This window comes from Coturnix japonica, chromosome 3 (assembly GCF_001577835.2).
Source record: "Coturnix japonica isolate 7356 chromosome 3, Coturnix japonica 2.1, whole genome shotgun sequence".
NCBI classification, from domain to species: Eukaryota; Metazoa; Chordata; class Aves; order Galliformes; family Phasianidae; genus Coturnix; species Coturnix japonica.
Window position 1 is genome coordinate 40,540,809 of NC_029518.1, and position 20,656 is coordinate 40,561,464.

Sequence of the window (20,656 nt, forward strand, 5' to 3'; positions counted from 1 at the left end):
TGAAATAGATTTACCTGCTGCCTCTTTAGGGAATCCTGCTTTCTTTATGGTCTGGATCTAGGATTAATATTTTGGTCGGGATTGATTTTACATTTGGCTGATTTACGGTTATCTACAAATTATTATTTACACAAATGTTGTCGAAGGTTTTCTTCCAAAATCTGAAAGGCTGTGGGCTTTTTTCCCTTGTCTTTCCTTATGGATATTGCAATGCAAAACTGTTAAATATATCATTTATTTTACCATGTCAGTTTTTATCTGTACTCTCTGGCCAGGACTTGTTGTTTATTTGTAGAATACTTAGAACAGCGTGGTTTCTACCCAACAGAGGGTAGTCCCTAGTGAACTAAGAATTATACATATACATGAATGTATAATTGAATGCACATAACTAAATAAACCGTCTTTACATGTATGATTTTCCATGAGATGTGCTAATGAAAATGCAAACTGTACAGAAAACAGACATACAAACAATAGATTTAATCAGGGAATTTTGATCCTTCAGCTACCAGAGCATGGATGCTCTTACTTATAATCCCAAGAAACTAAAATGACACACATAAAATAGCTTAGTGTAAATATTATGAGGATTTTTTTCCTTTGGTGAACCAAGATGTACACTGAATTGAAGATATATGTGCGTGTTATAGCCACAAGTGAAGAAAAAAAAATAAAGAAGACTTCTCCTGCAGGTTTCTAGTTCCATTCCCGATGACTTTTACTATAATATATTATTGATGCTACTGCACAAACACTATATTTATATTCATTTTTATATATTGGTTTGAAGATTACTCAGGAGCTTAACATTGGATCCTTTCTCCATTATTCAGATCTTGCATCTTATTGGAATATATCACAAATGATTGATTTAATTATTTTTGTTTTGTTTTGGTTTGGTTTGGTTTGTTTTATTTAGTTTTGTTTTGATTTCTGTTGTGGAGAAACACAATGAGATTGATGTAAAGGTTTCAAAGTGAGAGTAACCTAACAGTAAAATTCTTGGAGATAAGTTACTCATGACTTAATTTTATGTTTGCATGTACAAATTAATGGAATATGAGAATCTGAAATATACCAGGCCACGTTCTTAAAGCCTCTGCTGATCTTTTTATATTAACCCAACAAATTGCAGCAGTAAAGACAAATTCATAGTGCTCACGAAAGTCAATTTAAAATGTAGTAGTCACGCTGAAACTTTGGCATGTCTGAGATTGGCCTGAAAGTGACTGAGTCATGATTTGGGGAATATTAAGCCATCTTTCCCCCTCATTTGTATCTATACCTGCCCCGTTCAGAAACTGGGTAAGAATGAAAATTAACATTCTCTGCTAAATTGCTTCTCCAATGGAGACTGCTCCTCTCTTCTTTGGAAATCTTTAAAATGAATGCAATGTAAAGCTGACATAGACTTGTTATTCGCTGTAGGCAGGAAAAGCTTTAAGTCACATTTAAGGCATTTTGTTTGTTTCTGAAGGGCAGTGAAGCAGGTGAGGGGTCTGGAGCACAGGCCTTGTGAGGAGCAGCTGTGGGAGCTGGGATTGTTCAGTCTGGAGAAGTGGAGACGAAGTGGAGACGTTATTGCTCTGTATAACTACCTGAAGGGAGGTTGTAGTGTATGTATGTCCTATGTAACAAGCAATAAGACTAGAGGGAATGTCCTCAGGTTGCACCGGTGGAGGTTCAGGTTGGACATTAGAAAATACTTCTCTGCAAGAATCAGGTGCTAGAATGGGCTGCCCAGGCAGGTGGTAAAGACAACAACCCTGGACATATGCAAGAAACATTTGGATGTTGTACTGAAGGACATGGTTTAGTGCAAAATATTGGTGATAGGTGGACAGTGGGACTAGATGATCTTAGAGGTCTTCTCCAACTATGGTGATTTTATGAAGTAATTAAAAAGAGAATAATGAGAATAGGAAATCTTGTCTTATCTGAGTGCAACTGAGTTTCTGAACTAAAACACCTTCAGAATGTACATAAGAAGGAGAAGCAGCATACAGACATTTGTCATATAATTCTAATTTTGGAGTCTGAAAGTTAAAAAATAGATAAATAATTGAGGAATTCACCTAAAGTGTGATTAATGGCCTGCACTTATGCTTGTGTGCAAATGGCTGCCCTTCCACTGAAGGATGCAAAATGCTCATTTCTGGATATCAGGTTTTCAGTAGATCTGCTGGTGATGGTAATATTGCTAGTTCTCACATTTTATTTTGATCTTTTTTAAGGTTTTTCAATTTAGTCATTTGATTTTGCAGAGTTTAAATGCTGCTCTTTTACAAACTTCCCACACATTGTGAACATATTGTATGGTATTAATAATACTCTCAGTGTTTTTAGATGAATCTCCCTTTCCCTTTCTTTCTTAGACCGACCTTATTGTTCTCTTCTTTCCAGTTTTCTGTGTAGCAGTGAGTAGTGCAGGCCATGGCTAAACCACAAGCCTGATGTAAACAGGTGAGCAGCACAAGACATTTCAGTTCTGAGATGCTTGACATTCCCTTATGTAAGCTATTAGTGTTGCAAGCCAGAAAGAATTTCCACAAGGAATGTAACAGTGTATGTACATTTTGTGCTTATTCATTCAACCATTTGTAAATTCTTGTTTAAACAGTGTAACGCTGACTTGAAATTTTTTGACTTGTGAACAGTGGATTTAATCACTGGTCAAACTTCTGACATTGCAGTTGTCCATATCAGCAGAGGGTACCTGTGTGTTAAAACCTCATTTGAGAGAGACCTTGAGTTGAAGCTTTGGCAACTGAAGCTCAAATAAATTGAGCGTATGTGAGCAAATTAATATTAATATGAGATTTAATTTAGTTAATTTTTGTGCTGACACTGAAGATGTGGGTATGTGCATGAAGAAGAATGAGGGGATGAAAAAAAGTTCTTCCCTGTGCTGCAAGTGAGACAAAGTCCATCCCATGATAAAAATGAATGCCACTGCAGGCATTCCCAAAACTGAGATATTGTTTTCTCACTCTAACATTTCTCCTGCCAGTTGGTAGACAGCTTTTTTTTCATCAAGCTGCCCATCTGCTGCTTGAACTACACAGTTACTGCAGCGCACTGCTTGCAGTGTTGTTTCTCATCTTGACCTGTGATCACGAGATACTTATGATTCAGTGATGTCGCAGCTAAGCAATCAAATCAGAGTATTTTAGGCAAACACAATCCAGGAAGTAATTTTATGTGTTTGTGTCTAGAGCAGGATTTGTGACAGCTGATGTTGCTTGTAAACATCAGAGTTTATAGGGGCTCCAAGAGATTATTTTTCCCCCTATACTGTTAACACACTTGTCCTTTGTTCCTCTCTAAATGCAACTCTCACATCATTTCTGTGAGCCTTTTAAAGGAACTAATACCAAAGAAGTTTGTTAATTTTCCTTGAAAGTTACGAAAATGAAACTGAATGAAATAACTGAGATTATTTTTGAGATTATTTCCATTTTTCTGGTAATTTGTCTTATTGTGACTCATGTAGCACTGGGTGACTTTTACTATCCTTGTTGGAGAATTTATCTCATTGGTGTAAAGAAAAAATTGACCTCTTTAGACTTTATTATAAACTGATGTACTTAAAAACTGTACTGCCATCATTCTGTTCCCTATAGACCATTGCTTTCTTTACCATTCAGAAAAAATTGATGCTGTCTCCTTCAGACAGAGGTGTTCAGTTTACATGAGAGAAATTGGATAAGTGGAACTTCATACTGGTACCACACTGTCACAGATGGCTTATCTTTAAAGAGAGTGGTCGACATTTGGATTAAATTGTTAAAGTGTTTCTCTCCTACTGATTCTTCTGATCTAGGGACTGCAACACTGACAAATCTTTTGATTCAGCCATCTAATAAAAAAGAGGCTTTAAGTCACCAAAGGGAAACAATATAGAAATATTATATTTGGCCTTGAATGGTATGCTTCATCTCTGTATCAAGAAACATTTCTTTTATAAACACAGCAACAGAAATGCTGGGCTAGATTTAATGCTAGATTTAATCTAAATCAGCAAAGAAGAGGAACTGCATCTTCCCTTCAGTAGGTGGGAAACACTTGTCTAACACTGTTCATCTGATGGGCTTCAAAGTGTTTTTCAGGGGGCTTCTCTAAACAGGCAACAGTGCTTAGGGCATTCTGCGACAGATGAGGGTTCAAGGCTCTTCAAGCAGAAGAGGGAAACACTTATTTTCTCCTTAACCCCTCCAGTGCTTTCTTGATTTTGTGAGTTTAAGCTGTAGAAAGAAAATTCTCCAAACCTGACTAGCCAAATCCACAAATGGTATTGGCAGGGTTAAATCATGTTTTCTAGTAAATCAAAACCATACCTTGTACATTTTCTTCCCATTTGATATGTAGAAAAGGATTATGGCTTCAGTTATGTCATGCAGTATAATTGAATAGCAGAATTATTTCTTCTGTAGTTCCGGCAGGCAGCAAAACAAATAAAACTTTCAGACAGTGGTGCCTGTCCAGTAAATATCCCAGAGCTGTCTAAGAAACATAAAAGGGGAGCAAATGAGAGAGGCCCATAAAAGGGGAGCAAATGAGAGAGGCCATGATGAATTTGTTAAGTCCAAATAGGTGGCATGAACAGAAAAATACCTTATTCTCTCCCTCAATTATAATATTCTCAGCAAGTGTCTCTGTTGAAAGGATAAGCATGAGAAGAGATAATAGGATCTTAAGAAAACTATGAACATTATCAACACAGCCAGTCTGGCACAGAGTTATAAACAAGAGCTATCTTGGTATTAAATGAAGGCCCTCTGCACACTGGGAACTACAGATCCTGCTTTTTTGTTTGGAAAAGATATTCCTCAAATTTTTAGATAAAATCAGTTGAGAAATATAGCCTGCTTGATTCACATTGGCTGCTTGGATGGGGTCTGTTCTAATATATTTGTGGGAAATTTGTCATGAGTGTTAAACACCCACTTTTGTGAAGGAAACAGCACTGTGTCATAGCTTGCCTGTTTTTAACTGATTGTTGGGTCAAAGAAACGATAGAATCAGCCTTTTTTTTAGGGGGGCGGGGGGAATTCTAAATTCATTGAAAAACTACTTGAAGGAATACAGAATATTATGGGAGTAAAGAATGGTAGCAAAAGACCATTTGTATGGGAAATTGGTAATCACAGCCTGAACCTCTGATTAATCAGCTGAGGCAAGTGTTGGGTCAGCTGTGGGAGCACAGGTGAGAGTACTTTAGCTGTGCTCCTGGAAGGGGTGGAGCTTGACTCCACCTCCTCTAGACCTCACTTAAGGGATGACCACCACTAAGGCAGTGTCTCTCTTGGAGATTGTTCTTTGGTGGAGATTGTTTTAGCATTTCTCAGTGAAGGCATCCATGTTGGTGAATTTTTCCCTATAAATAACCTTTTGAATATCTGTTACCAGCTTTGTATCATTCTACCTTATGCCATTTAAAACTGCATCCCCTTAGGAAAAATTAAGTGGCACTTAATTAAAAAATTAAGTGGCCAAGAAATCTAGTCATCTTTTAATTTAATTTTGAGACTGGAGAGGGAACCTTATCTAGAAAATTATTAATTTTTACTGAATCCCCCTAAAATGCAGCAAATTTCCATGATGCTCAATTAATAAGCAGGAAATGTTAAAAGTTCATATGATTTAATAAATGTATTGAATTAAATAAAATCAATTAATAAATGAGTTAATAAAAATAATCTTAGAAGTAAATCCTAGCTTATCTGTGTTTCTGAGCTGCTGGAGATTAGCTAAGCACAGTTCCATAAATAGTCTGAGGCACACAATGACAGGGACGTGATTTAGCAGAGGGTTGTTACAGTTAGGGTAGTATGGTTAGTTTGCAGTTGCACTTGATCCTGAGGGTCTTTTCCAACTTGAACAATTCTATGATTCCAAGATGTTGGCAGTTATCATAAGGTGATCTGCCGAGTCACCACAAATGCCATCTGAGTGCTTGCTGCTAAAATTGAACCCTCTCTCCTGAAAAAAACTAAAGATTCATTGATTAAAAAAAAAATTGTCCCCATTCTTAATCCATTGTTATAACTATTTCCTTAGAAATTGGTATTGTTGAAGAAGTGGATCAGTACTCGAATGTTTTAGTAATAAGACATTTTTCTTATTAATAATTCCAAAGGATGAAGGTAACAGAATATCACCGTATCTAATGTTGTATGTACAACATTAAGACGGTTAACCTCAGTGTAGTGTAAAGCAAGTGTTCGGCAATCTAGAGAACAACAACAACAAAAAAAAAAAAAACAGCAACAGAGGCATAAGGTTGTTCTTATCTTAGCAGGCAACACATTAAACTTCATGCATTTGAAAAAAAAAAAAACAAAAAAAACACCAGCATTATTAGGGAATAAATTTCATAATATCCTGAGGTATTACTAGTGAGGAATAAAGGTCTCTCAATCTGTTGCTGAGTTAATACATCAGAACAGTACATTTTATATCTGGTAGTCAAGGAAACAAAACCTATTGTAAGAGCTAAATAGTTAAGTATTTTTTTCTGAAGCCTATCTTTTTTCAGAAAGAGAAAAGATATAGTGCTAATAATTGTTAAGTCGCCCATATTGTGGAGCATTGCCTAATCAGTCACCGGCAATTTTACTTGCTATTTGAAGAATGTACTCTTTCTTTGCACAGCCCGTGCCAAACAGTGTTAACTGCTTGTGCTCCCTCTTCTTGCTCATTCTTTTTCTTATCCGATTCACTCAACTGCATTTGAAGAGACATCTGCATCAAACCCAGAAACAGTAGCACAGCTAGAAAAATTATACCAGAGCCATTACTTGCATCAACTTTTCCCAGGGTTACATTTCCCTAGTGTCTCGCAAGAAGCTTTTTTAACCATCTGAAGCTGCAGGTTTATGTATGTTCTCTTCACTTCTAACTGATCTCACTTAGAAGTAGTAACTGAATGTATGCTCATTCACACTATGGTGATAATTCAACACGATGAAGGACACGTTAGGTTGCATTGGGCTAATCTGTTGCTCAATGAGTGTTCAAATCTAAATAGAGATATCATAATGAGCATAAGAGTGTTGGCTTTCATTAAAGAAAAATAAAATCTACCATCAGTCCAAAAAAAAGCTTGATAAAAAGCACAAGAGTTGAAGTGATGAATTACTGTTAAGGAGTTTACTGTCTAATTCAGCCAACATTTACATGAGTATGAATGTATGTCTCCCCGGTGGAACTTCACTTGCACTGTAAGTAAATGAAACTGAGCTGAGTTTATGGATTGAAAACATAGCATGAGAATATTTGAAGAGTACTGGGCCACTGTCACTAGTCATAACCAGGTCATAAAAACACTGCAAAACTCTATACCTCCTTCGTTGAGATTGTCTTTATTTTAACTGCTGCCTCTACAATATAATATTGTAGAATACTATGTAATAGTGTATACTACTATGTTACTATGTACTTTTTTATACTGCATATGTAGCGTAGTATGTATGTGTGTGTACTGTATTTAGATGAATAATAGTATGTTGTGATAAATTACTACATTATATAATATTATAATCCTTGCCTTTGAGTTGAAAGTTCGCCAGTGACATAGTGAAAGGAACTGATGAGCAGAGAAGAGAGAGAGTAAAGGGAGGAAGAAGGAGAGCTTTTCAGTGATTCTATACTCAATCTTTTTTCCCCCAACTTGTACTGATAGTGGAGGTTGCTGCATCCTAGGCTCAAGACCTCATGAGGTTCTCCTGGGCCCACTGCTCTAGCCTGTCTAGGTCTCTCTGGATGACATCCCATCCTTTAGGTGTGTAGACTGCACCCCGGCTTGGTGTCATCTACAATCTTATCTAACCATGCACGTGGTTCCACTATCAATGTAATTGATGAAGATATTAAAGAGCACTGTTCCCAGTACTGATCCCTGAGGGACAGAATTTGTCACCAGTCTTCATCTGCACTTTAAGCCATTGACCAGCACTCTCTGGATGATCTCACAACCAGTTTCTCGTCCAATGAATGATCCAAGCCTCAAATCCATATCTTTCCAATTAGAGAGAAGGATGTTGTGGGGGTCAAATTAAAGGCCTCTCAGAAGTCGAGGTAGATGACATCTTATCTCTTATCCATGGATGCAGTTATGGTATCATAGAAGACCACTTTATTGGCATGGTCATGCTGGTTTTAGTATCACCTTCCTCTCTTTCATTTGCCTTAGCATAGTTTCAAGGAAGATTTGTTACGCAGTCTTCCAGAGCACAGAGGTGCACATCGGTAGTTGGAATGTCCTTTCTGCCCTTCTTAAATATGAGTGTCACACTGGCTTTTTTTCCACTCAGCAGTGATCTCACTTGAGTGCCATGACTTTACAAATATCATTGAGAGTGGCTTGGTGACTACATCAGCAGATTCCCTCAGGACTCGTATTTTTTAATAGCTAAGAGCCAGATCCTCAACTTTTCCCTCCTTTGTTGTATTTTGCAGTAAAACAACTGGGAAATTTCCCAAGGACAACCTCTGACATGCTTTTACATTTTGGCTGTTTCTTGCTTATATAATGGTCACTAACAGATTATTGTGGTCCAAGCAAAATCAACCCTGTTTATCTTCTGAAGTTTCAGAACAATGATTTACAAGTGTTTTCTTTATTCCAATATAGGAAATTAGATGAAAAGACCAACAAATGATTCACAGAAGCTGCTGGATGAATAATTGGAGTGGAGAAGCAAGGACTGAAAGAGAGGAAAAGTAGCTGTCTTTATCTATCTATAAAGATAGATGCTATCTGTCCCGAAAGATAATAACTGATGCTATCTATAGAAAGCATCATCATCTGTAACCATCTTTCTCTCAAAATTTAATTTGGTGTTCATAATTGAATCTGCAGTATACAGTACAAAATATACAGACCTGACAATCGGAATGAACTAACAATGCTTTTGGATCCTTTACTTGGGAATTTTGGGGATTTTGCTGTTTTCAGCATGCAAGCTTAACACTACGTCACTGTGTTTGCAGCATATTTGTGCATGTGACAAAAGCTGCTACATGTAGAGCTTTGCAATGTCACAGCTGTTGGTTTGGTAGAGAAAAAAAGAAAAATTTGCAGCAATATGAAAAGTCTCCGATTAGAAAAGAGATAACATGAGGAATATAATATTCATAATTAGAGAATGCAGAAAAATCTCCATACTGGTTCTCTCTTTCATTGGAGGGATAAAAATACGTGTTAGCTTTAATGTAGCATCATTCAGAAACAAATCCAACTGTAAGGAATGACACAGCCAGAATACTTTAAACCATGGTAAAATAGAATGCTAATGTTATTCTATTCCTTGTGAGTTGCCTGTGGTTTCTAAGGTAAGATCAATTAAGCTCCAAATGCTAATGGCTAGGAGTAGGTATTTGACCCTTGTGCAATCTGAGGCAATCAGTAGCTTTGAGGGAGTGTCCTCAGACTATTTTTTGTTTGTTAGATGACCTGTCTTTGTGTCATAATAAAGCATTAGTCTTTCAGGCTGGCAACCTGCTACGGGTATGCAAAGAACAACTGGTTATAAGAAACCCTTTGTAAGTCTTGCATCGTAAGGGAAAAGCTTCTTAAGTGTACAAACAACATGCAGTGTCACAGATATTCTGGACAGTGCTGTAGGTCATGAATCTTCTATAATTTATAAAGGTCATTTTTTACATGTTAAATGCCCACTGTGTGTTTTTTGTACTTTGTCTTTAGAAAGGCATCTTTACTTTCAGCTGGGTCATATTGTATCATGAATAGTAAAACATATATCAAGATAATTACATCACTCAGTCACTGTAAACTTGCTTGGATTTGCCTGAATATATGGTTCTTCAACTGTCATTCTCTTTAAGATACAGGGAAAGCCAATTATCAGCATGGGCACATAATAGCAGTGACAATGGTGTCCATAGAGCAGGGGAGCCACAGATACCCAACCTGGACTTTCTGAAGACCTTCAACCCAATTCTGTTTTTACTGTAAAAGAAATATTCTCTGCTCCTAAAAGAATAAATGAAAGGAGACTTCACAGATGAGAAACTGTACTTCATGATGCTTCAATTTTATACATAGAAGAAATCCTTTCACAAAGATTTCTAAGATATTTGTTTAATTGTTTTGTTTTAAAAAATTAACCAGATTCTCATTTTCTGCAGTCAAGAAAAGAACAGGTTTATTGAATGCCCTTTAAGAAAGTGTTTTGGCTTGCAGAAGGTCATGCAAGTAATTAACCTCAATCAACTAAAAGAGCCAGAAGTCCAGGGGAAATTTAGTGGTAATTGTCTGAGGAGCTCCTAAAGATAACTGAAAGAACTCCTTTTTTTGGGGGAAAAAAAAAAACAAAAAACAAAAAAAACCAAAAAACTTTGTTATTCTGGATCTGACTTAGGACAGTGTTCAGTAGTTAATTTACTTTTAATTAGGAAGTTAGCATTATGCTGATGTATAGTCTAAAAGAATATTATCTACTTTGATGATGGCTTTTGATTAATGAGTCATCAGGTACCATTATTAACACCCTGATCTTTGAAGCATTAGCTTCCATTGAAATCGTGTTTTCAAGCTTTTTAAAGAAATATATATAGCCCAAACTAATCAGCCAGCTCCTGATGCTAAAGCCTTTAGAAAAACTTTATTCTTTCGAGATTCCCAATTAATCACACGTTTGTCAACCCAGAATAAACTCAGAGAAATTATTCAGATTGTAAAGCACCACCCCTTTTCAAATTTAAAAGTAAAATCCAAGTAGAATACTTTCTACTGGTTACAAACACACTGTAGGCCTTATTCTATTGTCTGTTGTAGATTTACCCTTAAAAAGCTGTCTGAATTTATTTGAGCCTTTTTATTTGTCATGTAGTCGGTACTCTTTGAACATGGAGGATTAATTACTTTTAGTCATCTCATTTTGTTTGCGTCATGATTTTCATGCTTGCATATGCATAGCATGCATAGTGTCCTGCTCTTTTAAAATGCAACCTAATACTGGAGTTTCTTGCAGTGTAGATACAATTTGAAACAGTTTGCTAAAATGGCAGTTTTGTAGCACTCCAAGCTTTCAGAAGGAAATAAGTACCTTTACATTTCACATCTGAGGATGGTGCCTTGGAGGACCCAACCCTGACTGCTCCCTGTGACTGCTCCTCCCACTGCTATACAATGCTATTCATCCAGGGAGTAAATGCCTTGAACTGATGAATCTGTGTGCATTACTAACTCAACCTGGGTTATTTCCATTGGAAAGAGAAGGCAAAACATTTCCTCAAATGTAATTTATTGTAGTGAACTAAGTGAACTATTTTATTTATGATGCACCAGGCAAAATGGAATTTATAGCGCTGATCTCTTGTAGTAGCCATTATTACTGTTAGCCATGTTGTCTCCTAAAACTCTGACAGCATTAATCAATAGTTTTTCTTGGTTTGTTGTTGTTTTTTGTTTGTTTGTTTGTTTTGTTGGGTTTTTTTTTCCACTAAAAGTAGATGACATCAGTAAATATCCACAGGGAATGATTCAGTTGAATGACTGTCTCAAAGAGTCACTTTAAATAGTACAAGCAGAGGATCAGAGTCATAGGACTTATTCATCCAGTCTACAAACCTGAAACATGTAGCATAATAGACAAAATGTGTAAGTGTCTTTGATTATACATAAAGAACCATTGCTGAAAGCTAGCGCAGAATTCCACAGTGAAATATCAAGGTGACAGGAGTGAGTTTTACTTAGTGTTTTTTTTATTATGTATTAAAATATTAAAATTTAAAACCAATTGGATTAAATCTTAACTTAGAATAAAAAGGAGCATCTTGTTCCCTCTTATGCCCAAGTCCAGATCTAAAGCAGACATCTTTTTTGATGAACCTTATATTAGAACACAGAGAATCAAAAGTAAGTTGCCTAGGGAGTATTATTAATGGCATTTTAGATACCATACTTTTCAAGATTAAAGGTTAGTTAGATGGTTTTTTTATTAGTAGTACAGACAAGTTTTAAAAGCGGATCTGTATTAAATGACTGTTAATTTCCTGGCACTCCCAATGAAAAATGCCTTGTCAGACATTGTTTTATATCCATGTTTCCCTGTTTGTTTTTTTGGGGTTTTTTTTTTTTTTTTTTTTTGGTGGTGGTGGTTTTTGGTTTTTTTTTTTTTTTTTTTTTTAATGTTTTTTTAATGTTTTTTATGGGTTTTTTTATGGGTTTTTTTGTTGGTTTTTTTCTGTACTCTTTGTTAGTACAATTACAGTAATTTTGTGAGTTTCTTACACTTAGTGTGTTACTACGGGTGAAGGAATATTTATATTCTTTTCAGAAAACTGTGTAGAGGTGTGGCACACACTAAATAGCAGAAGCAGAGCTAAAAGTAAGTTCTGCCAGCCCTCAACCAACTAGGAACAAAGAAATGCAGAAGTATGAATATATATTAATCCATTGAAAACCTTGCTCCACAAGTACATTTTATGAAAAGAATATTGAGATATATTTAGGTAGAATTTCAAAGTTATGTGTCTGTGTGTGGAGATTAATAACGTTATTACCATTAGCATATGAAAGAAAAGTTAGGTGAGCAATAAAGACATGGTATTTCATCAAATTTGTCTTTGTGTACAAAACAGAGAATCTGATCTTTGGCCTTTAAGCCCTAAAAAGAAGGACTCCTTTTTATGGCTAAAAATAAAAAATAGAACTGCTCTTCTATTAAAGGTAAGCTAAAGAATGGAAATATAAATCCAGTATTCTTATGCATAATGATGCATCAAAAATAACAAAGTCATGGTAAAGCAATAAGTGAAACTTTCAAGTGGCTTCTAAATATCCAGAGGAGAGCAAGTCAATTAAATATTAAATGAAATATGTAAAATATACATTAAAGAGTAAAATTGTAATTATCCTATAGAAAGAGAACAGTAGTCAATTCCTGAAGTACCCATTATATAAGACAGTTTTCTAACTGGAAGAAAGAGTGGAAGTAGATAATACCTATTCTTTTTCACTATCCTACCACTAGAGAGAAATACTAAATTAAATCTTGTTCTAAAGAGAAATATAGAGCATATCCATTTCAATTAATAAATATAATGAAACTGCCTTTTACTCCTAAGATAAATATATATTCTTGACATCTATGATATTTACCTTAGTCTTCTACATAATGGAAAGCGATATTCAGACTTTATTATGAAGTGATCTACTGATAGATTCTGTGATTTCAGTGGAGGAAATAATGAGGAGAAAAATACAAGCTTCGAGTTAATCTGAGTTCCTCATCGCTAAGATTTTAATTAGAAATGAGAATGCTTTTTTCATGATGGTGAAGATGTTGGTGAACAAAAGAGGTTATTGGCAGCTTATATATTTCATGAACTTACAAGAATTTTTAAAGTAAATAACAGAGTCAGTACAGAGTAGAGTTTGAATCAAATTTACTTTGTTTCGTCATAACATTTTAAACTGTTTTTCACAGTAGAAATATACTGTTTCATCATTTGAACTTATGTTTCTTTAAAAAAAAAATGTTGGAAGTGGATTGTAGTTCCCTTTTAAATATCTTGTTTAAAGGCACTAATTTATTTTGTCTTAAATTTTCTTTCTGCCTAATAAGCTATTATGAATACTGTCAAATGGCAGCTATGGAAAGCACAAGTCATGCACAAAATAAGCTGCCCCAAAAGTCTAGCTTAGCCACAAAGTTCTTCCCGTTTTTTTTCTTTCTAACCTTTGATCTCCCAGCAGCATGCTAAGGACAATAGTTGCAATGTTCTCTGGAAGCTAAATCAGTGTAGCAGTTCATTGCATACAACCTACTGAGCAACAGTCGGGTGGTAATAGGCTATAACTGAACCACTGACCTAGCTGTGATAGGCTGGTTCCTTGAAATGTTTACATCTTACACCTCCAGGCTACAGATTTCTGTAATTTAAAATATTATCTATATTATATATATTATTGCAAAATAGAGGACAAAAAGAAGAGCCATTATCTTTTCTCAAAGTTTCTGTTTACTGTCTATGTTATTTTTGCACATTTATGCTGCAAACAGAAATTGTCTTTGCTTTTATTCTGGATTATTGATACCCACTTACAAATGAAAGTGTTTTTCTGATTACATTATTACTTGTAGCTATTCATGTTTGTGGATTATTTCATCAATGATACTGAACTCAGCAACTTGTCTTTACATTATTGTGGTGGTTCAATACCAGAGAGCACCTAAGAACCATCATGCCATCTTCTCACTCCTTCTTCTCCTTGACAGAACAGATAGAAAATACAATTTAAAAATTTCAAGGGCTGGGATAAGTGCAGGGAGATCACTCACCAGTTACTATCATGTGCAAAAGAAGATTAATGTCATTTATTGCCCATTGACAACAGACAAGGGCACTGAGAATTGAGAGGGAGCTATAAACATCTTAATTTGAATTTGCAGATTACATAATCAAATTTTTGTATATACAAAAATGTAAGTTCAATCTGCAGGCCATAATACATAACAATTAGAGCTCTGTATCTCTTCAAAAGACACAGGGAATTGTGCCCTACTTATTTTTTTATAGTATGCAGGTCTGCTGGTATGTTAAGGCTTTTGTCTCCATTGGCAAACATAGTTGCAAGAATGCGCCTGAAATGTGAAATAGTTTGTTACAGAGACATGGTTCTAACTTTTTAGGAACTTTGCCTCAAGCTAGCTCTTCTCTGTGGTAGCACCATAGGGTATAAAATGAATTATTGGAACTCATTTTCTGGTTCAGTTTCATAAGAGTCAAATTCATCCAACCTGGCCTTAAACACCTCCAGGGATGGGGCATCCACAGCGTCTCTGGGCAGCCTGTTCCAGCACCTCACCGCTCTCATAGTAAAGAACTTCCCCGTGATATTCAGTCTAAATCTTCCCTCCCTCAACTTAAAACCATTTCATGTTGTCCTGCCATTATCTGGCCTTGTAAAGAGTTAACTCCCCTCCTGTTTGTAGGCTCCCTTTAGATACTGAAAGGCTGCAATTAGTTCATCCCACAGCCTTCTCTTCTCCAGGCTGAACAAGCCCAGCTACCTCAGCTGGTCTTACATTGTGCACACTGTAAAGCAGGTAGAGTGTAATGGCAGTGGTGGGACTTGTTGAATGAGTGAAAGCTAAAGATCCATGAGTGCAAAGTACACTTTTTTAACCCAAAAAGTTAGTTGCTCTAGTTAAAGCAGTAGATTGTTGCAGTCATATACAGTTAACAATTTCAAAAGGAGGGACTGTATTTGAGAAGTTTCTTGGGTCTGTCAAGTAAACATATTTCCTTCAGATCTGACATTCAAATCATCCCATTCTGTTTACATTTAACAGCCACACATTTACTCAGAGTTCTGCTCTGTTTCTGTGTTTGAATTTCCTTAAGAACCTACCCTTGTGCCCCAGACGTTTAATATATTCTGCTATTTTCTACTGTGCATGTACATCAGTCTACAGAAAAATGCATTTGATCATTGTTTATCGTGTAGTGGTTCAGGGGCAACAGGCAGTAGTTTATTTTACTGGGTCTTTGAAGAACCAAAAAGATTCCTTGTTAGTCTTATTTTACCAGATGATTTATAAATACAGAGAGTTCAGTAATTTTTCAGGATTTCTTCAAAGATTTGTTTTTGCTCCTCAGTCTATTCAGTTTCATTTTAAAGTGTTTATTTCTTTGTTCAAAAGGGTAGGGCTTGAACTTTCTGTTTTCAAAACAAGTGTTGAAAGCCATACTAATGAAGAAAAAGCTCCTGTCTTTGCACATATTCATATTTTATCTATTTTGTTAATATTCTCATTATTTAGTGATTATTATTAATCGCAGTCACATGCACAAGGCTAAACATCAAAGACGTGATACAGGTAGCAAGATCATCTGGAAAAGTGGTGGCAAGCATATCCATGGCCCTGCTGCACCTGTCCCCAGAGCAGCAGAGCACAGTGCTGGCCCTAGGACAGGTTGCACTCTCAAAGAAGGAGGTGGAACATCTGCATCCTTCCAGCTTTGCTACTGCTTCTTCCCACTGTACTTTATAGTCTAGGTTTTATAGTTTCCCTGATGTGTAAAGATGTATCCTCGGAAAACAATTAAAAGAGCAGCAGTTAACTTGCAGACTTGAGAAGAATTGTTGACATCTCATTAACTTTACTTATGATGAGTTTGCAAACCAGGAAAGAAAAGAAAACAAGCCTCCTTTTTATTTTAACACATTTAATTTTACTTGCCATGTAGTCATGGGAAGGTCATTATAGTTTTTGACGTTCTCCAGGTACTAGATATTTCTTATCTTTTGTTCTCCTTCCTCCCTATCTTCCTCCACTCCTACTTTCTTTCCTCTCTTCCTCCCTATCTTTCTCTCTTTTCTTTTTTTATGTGTGTGTCTACATCTGTATGTGTATTTCTTAGTGCATCTTTCCCTGTTGCTGAAAGGATGGGAAAAGTCAGAAAAGGTAGTCAGATGTACAGAAGTTTTGTGGACAGGGGTAGGACAGTAAGAAGGTACGTTTCATAGATTTTCCATCAAGACTGATTCTTGCTATAGCATTAATAGTTTTACACCAGGGGAGTCATTTCTTTCTGCAGCTTTTCTCGGTGTAAATTAAGAGCAGTTAATAATTCATCATTAAAGGGACCATACTGTCCAGGGATCAGAGCTCCATATTATCATGAATTTATGTTTTAGGACATCTTTGTGAAGTATTTGAATGCTGTTATCCCTGTCGTACAGGTGCATAAATGTTGTGCAGGATGTTTTGAGAGACATAACTTGCTGCATACTTTGGTGCTCAGATATCTTTAAAAATTTGTTCTTAACTGATCTGTTCAATGGCATATAGAAAATCTTTGTCAGGGCAGCTTCAAGTTAATGATAATCTGCCTTCCTTGGTCTGTCAATGATATTAGCAGTTTCAGCATCATATCCTGTAGCTCAATACTTGATTAGGAATATAACATGGGTTATTTGTTTGGTATTTCTTTTTAAAACGCTAAATTAAAAAATCAAACAAGAAAGTGCGCTATTTGTACCATGTCAGAGAAGTCATAATACTTAAATAAGCGGTTTCATAGAAATCTTGGTTTTATCATCAATTAGATATTAGCAAGCTGGGAAACTCAAGAGTATGTGCTCACCCTTGCAAACAACTGAAGACGTTGCCTTGTTTCAGTAGAAGTTAGAGCTTGAAAGAAATATTACATTATTTTCTGTTAAATTTGCTCACATACTAGTATCCAGCAGTACGGCAGTACTCCAGGGAGGATGTTGCAAATAGTATTCAGCTGAAGTGTACAGTAGGTTATTGCAGTTTAACAAAGATGAACCCTGCTTGATTTCAAGGATTTCTCCATTTTCTTTATATCCAACTTAATGTAGACTTCTCATCATTATTATCATAAAAGTAGTCTAAAGGGACTAGGAATGAAGCCTGGCAGATAGACTTAAAATGAAAGGAGACCCTTGATAGGATTTTAATAAATAGTGGAATAATGATTCACTGATGTAGTGGAAGTTATTGAATTATACAGTTCACAAGAGTTCCTGAAGAAAGGCAGCAGCTTCTACCGGTAGAATGATTGCCTGCTGTTATTTCCTCTCCCACTTCACTGAGTCATTTGCACCTAAGCAGAAAGCTTTTATTTTTTTCATTGCTTTTAAAAATTTGAGTCCAGGATTTTTTAAAACCATTGAGGTTTCAAAATAGCTTCTATCCTGTCATCTGTCCTCCTTAGGGCCTGGACAATCTCCTCTATGAGGAAAGGCTAAGCAAACTGGGTCTGTTCAGCCTTGAGAAAAGAAGACTCAGAGGGGATCTGATTAATGTTTATAAGTATCTTAAGTGTCGGAGTCAAAGAGACATGGCCAACCTCTTCTCAGCGGTCTGTGGGGACAGGCCATAAACTGGAGGTTAGGAAGCTCTGCACCAATATGCAAAGGGTCTTCGTTGTGGAGCACTGGAACAGGCTGCCCAAGGAGGCTCTGGATTCTCCTTCTCTGGAGTTATTCAAGACCCACCTGGATGCCTACCTGTGCAGCCTCATGCAGGGAGCCTGCTTTGCAGGGGGTTGGACTCAGTGATCTCTAGAGGTCCCTTCCTGCCACTACAATTCTGTAATTCCGTGATTCCATGATCTTCAGCTTTGCTACACTAAGAAGACGGCAAAAGTTTATGAATTATGGAGATACAGAGTTTCAACTTCTTCAAGTTCTGTGGGGTAATTGATAGAGAGGGTGATTTAGGCAGCCTTCAGACATCTGCTAGTAAGAAGGAGTTATTTGTTAAATATTTCAGGAACTGAAAAATAATTACTTCCCGATAGTAGAAACTTTGGCTTTGTCCCTCACCTTCTATGAACAAATTAGACTTAAATCTTAGACTTTGGCAAGGTCTCCCATTCTTACTGGAAATGTGTTGGCAACATAAATACAGAAAAGAAAAAGCAGGGTTGAATATAAATGCTGAACTAAATGATGTGGAAAACAACACTCTAGCATGTGAAGTTCACTTTGTTGTTTAATACAAAAATCATTGAATATGTTTCATGGCAGCAGGGATTTTCCAGTGTTTTCCAGGTTTCAGTGCTGGCACACAGTAGATATCAGTCAGCTTTGCTGTAGAATTCAACTCAGTGTTGTTGTGCAGTGCTCTACCTCTTTATTAGTAGAAGGTTACTGCATTTACCATACAGTTTCTCCTGGCTCTGGAAGGGAAAAACAAGCCTTCTGCTCCTGTGATGTTGTCAGAAAAAAATATGCAGGAAATTATTTTCCATGCCAGAGGAAACAAGCTGCGATTACCACTCTGGAAGGAAAATAAAGAGGGCTACGAAGAAGAGCCAGTACAAATACCCAGCTTCTTGGCAGTAACTACTGAGCTAATGGGTTTCTTAAATGGATCAGTCTTTTCACCTGCGTGATGCTTTTTGCATCTTAGGTTTCACTTTGTTTATGGTGCCTAAGTAGAAATCTGTCTCAGGGATACATATATCAGACAGCTACAGCGTGGTGAACCTAAAATGCAAAAGAGGCAAAAGCCAACCCAGTGTGCCAATCAAGGCATAATATAGGAGGTGTTTTTTTTTCCATAGGTGTAGGAGATAATGTGTGAGATCAAATATACAAGTTGAGCATCTCAGGGAACATCAGATTTGAGTTAAGACCAGTGAAAGCATTTCTCAGTGGTGCCATCCAGCAGTGACTCAGCATGAATACATATTATGCTTAAGAGACAAACATGAGATACGTTCCTCTCCAAATTTAAAAAAAAAAAAAAAAAAAAAAATAGATTTCAGTGGAAGAACTTGACAGAAATAGCAAGAAATTAAATGGAAATTAATGTACTGTTCTTATACCACAGAAGCAGGACTCGTATTCAACCTACATTCTTAATATTATGCATGTTTCAATTACAGAAGGGCATTTGTGGTAGGCTTTATAAGCACAAGCCTTGGTAAGAAACCTCATTTCTTTTCTTGGCTCAAGAAGCAGACACCTGTCCCACAGCAGGAGGCAGCAAACAGTCTCATTAATGTCTATTTGTTGCAGTACAGGAAAGTATTACCCCCAGTTTTTACAGATGGAAAGACTGGAATTGCAAAATTAAGGAACTTGTCCACAGCTTCAGGGGTTCCATACTCCCATTTCTGATTTCGAGCGCTTAAATTACAGGCTCAGCTTTGGAAAAAAGGAAGTAGAGATGTCATGTAGAGATGAAGGGTATGATATTTCTTTCGGGTACTCTGTTATGATCCATGAATCATTCCATTCCAGTGAGTGGGATTGACTGGGTAACTCCAAGAGAATTAAACCAAAACATCAGGAGATTTTTTAAAGTGTGTAACAGCAAAAATCCTTCTGAGCTGTATGTCTCATGTTCATAACTGGATTTGGTGCTGCAGAGCCTAGCACTCCGTGTTGCATTATTTCTTTCTAGGTGAATAATTTTTCATTATGGTGATTATTATTTAGTTCAAATCAAAACAGACAGAACCCAGACAGAATCAGAATGGCTTCTCTACTCGCTTATAAATTTTCCTTCCCAAAAATGATAATGAAAATATATAGTATTGAGGTGATGAGCTAAAGATGTGAAGTGTTCTCATCTTGGGAACTGATTGTACCATGCCCGTTTCAAAGAGCAGATTTTTCATACATGCATAATATATGTGTGTGTGTGTGTGTACAGCTAAGGTATTTTTTCATTATTCAGTTCTAAAAATCATGTTGTGCTGCTGCTCATTTTAGCAGAAATAAGCAGCTACCGCTCTGCTTATCATTCCTCCACACAGTCTCTGACCTTGTTTTCCCATTCACATATATGGATCTCTGTTAACATAAATAGCAAAACAAAAATCTCTACTGGAACAAGACCATATACTCTCCTCCCTCTGGGGATTCTCTATGAAAATAAATATGTACAAAACATTAGCTGCATTGTTCCTTGAACTTCTGAAAGGTACTCAGAAACTGTGGTGATGAGCAGTATATAAAAACCTGGGAGAGTGGAAGAGAAATACTTGAACCTGTATTGCTTTGCATTGAAAACATCATCTGTAATTGCAGTAATATTTAAATTCTGCCAATAAACAGAATTTAAAGCTGGATAATAGATAATAGATGATCAGTCCTTTAATTACCATTATGTTTCTGTATGTAAGTAATGCT

General features: G+C 36.4%; 1 protein-coding gene and 1 long non-coding RNA gene across 2 annotated transcripts in view; both read left to right on the plus strand.

The window, feature by feature from the left end:
* The window catches only part of PRKN (parkin RBR E3 ubiquitin protein ligase), a 504,333-nt gene that overhangs the window by 417,547 nt on the left and 66,130 nt on the right, over nucleotides 1-20,656 (plus strand). The gene's annotated exons all lie outside the window — the stretch shown is intronic.
* LOC116653169 lies at nucleotides 7,681-9,075 on the plus strand. Its single transcript, XR_004306595.1, has 2 exons — nucleotides 7,681-7,786; nucleotides 8,639-9,075. It is a non-coding gene; the product is annotated as an uncharacterized LOC116653169 (long non-coding RNA).